The sequence below is a fragment of the Acanthisitta chloris genome, unplaced genomic scaffold (genome assembly GCF_000695815.1).
Source record: "Acanthisitta chloris isolate BGI_N310 unplaced genomic scaffold, ASM69581v1 scaffold28937, whole genome shotgun sequence".
Lineage (NCBI taxonomy): Eukaryota > Metazoa > Chordata > Aves > Passeriformes > Acanthisittidae > Acanthisitta > Acanthisitta chloris.
Window position 1 is genome coordinate 25,032 of NW_008681407.1, and position 1,321 is coordinate 26,352.

Sequence of the window (1,321 nt, forward strand, 5' to 3'; positions counted from 1 at the left end):
ACTGTGCCAAACGGGACACACAATCTGAGCCCTCACCGAGCATTCTCTGTGCCTCTCTTAAGGTTATATTCCTCTTCTCTTGGTACAGAACCTACCTTCCGTAACAGTATTTCACTGACAACACATCTTACATTAGGTGCAACCACCACAGAGGTTACAGCAGACCTGCTATTTAGTCAGGTGCTCCCTCCCCGCAATACCACTGCTCTGGTACCTGCTGAAGGACATCTCCCTTTCCCTTCCCCCTCAGGAGACTCACTGCAATTGTTTTCTTGTCCTCCCACACCCTGGTGGGTCTCCCCAGACTGCTGCCTCTCCAGTCTAGCTCTCAAACCTCTAATGAAAATGTTGAGTACTACTGAAAAAATCCTGCAAATTCCACCTTGATGCAGGTTTCCATCTCAACAACATTCCTCTCTGTGGTTTGCATAGTGTATCTTACAGTCAAGATTAAAATGAATCTCAAAGGAAGCACAACATGGAATTCACCCAGCCTCTTCCCACTGCCACTGAAACTAATAAAATAATAAATTTAGACCAAGAGCATATCAGGAAACCTTCTTCAAAGAGAAGAAAAGTACTACATTTAAAATTTAAAACACATTATTACAAAAAAAAAAACTTGATTTAACTCACAGGTCAAGGATACCTTTGTACTTCACATTTACCAAAGGAAAAAAAATATGAAAACATGTCAAAATAATCAACCATCAAAATAGTCACGGTCTTCCTCAGGAAGTGAAACTAAAAATGCAGAAGGGAATGAAATAATGAAATCATAAACTGATAAAACAAAATACAATCTCTAAACCTCTTTTTAAAGGAAAAAAAAGTGTAACTTACTTCAACTACCTGCTAACATCTTCAACCTGCTTTTAAAAGAAGTCTCTTGATTCAGTGGTGACAAAGAACACTTAGATCTCTTAAGCTACTTAACCTTTTTCCACAGTACACGAGCCCCGAAAGCACTGTGTTGTAGTACACCTAGTTTTGTACAACACTAAACGTGACAGAAAGTGATGTATTCTGTTTTAAAACTCCTACAGTCTGAATAGCTTTCTCATTATAAGAACACACAGAGCTCCCATTCCTTTAGAACACAGGCACTTCACAGAAGAACAAACACTAATTTGTAATAATTAGCAGTGGGCTAAAAATCTCTTCTTCTGCCACTAACCACCGAGTTTTCACCCACTAAAGATAAGAGAAAACAGAGACAAAATACCTCAGTTCAGGTTCAGCCAGTAAACCGCACCATAGCATACCTACTTGGTTCTGCTCTCCAGCAGTAAAAACCCTGATACTGAGGGAGGACTAGCTT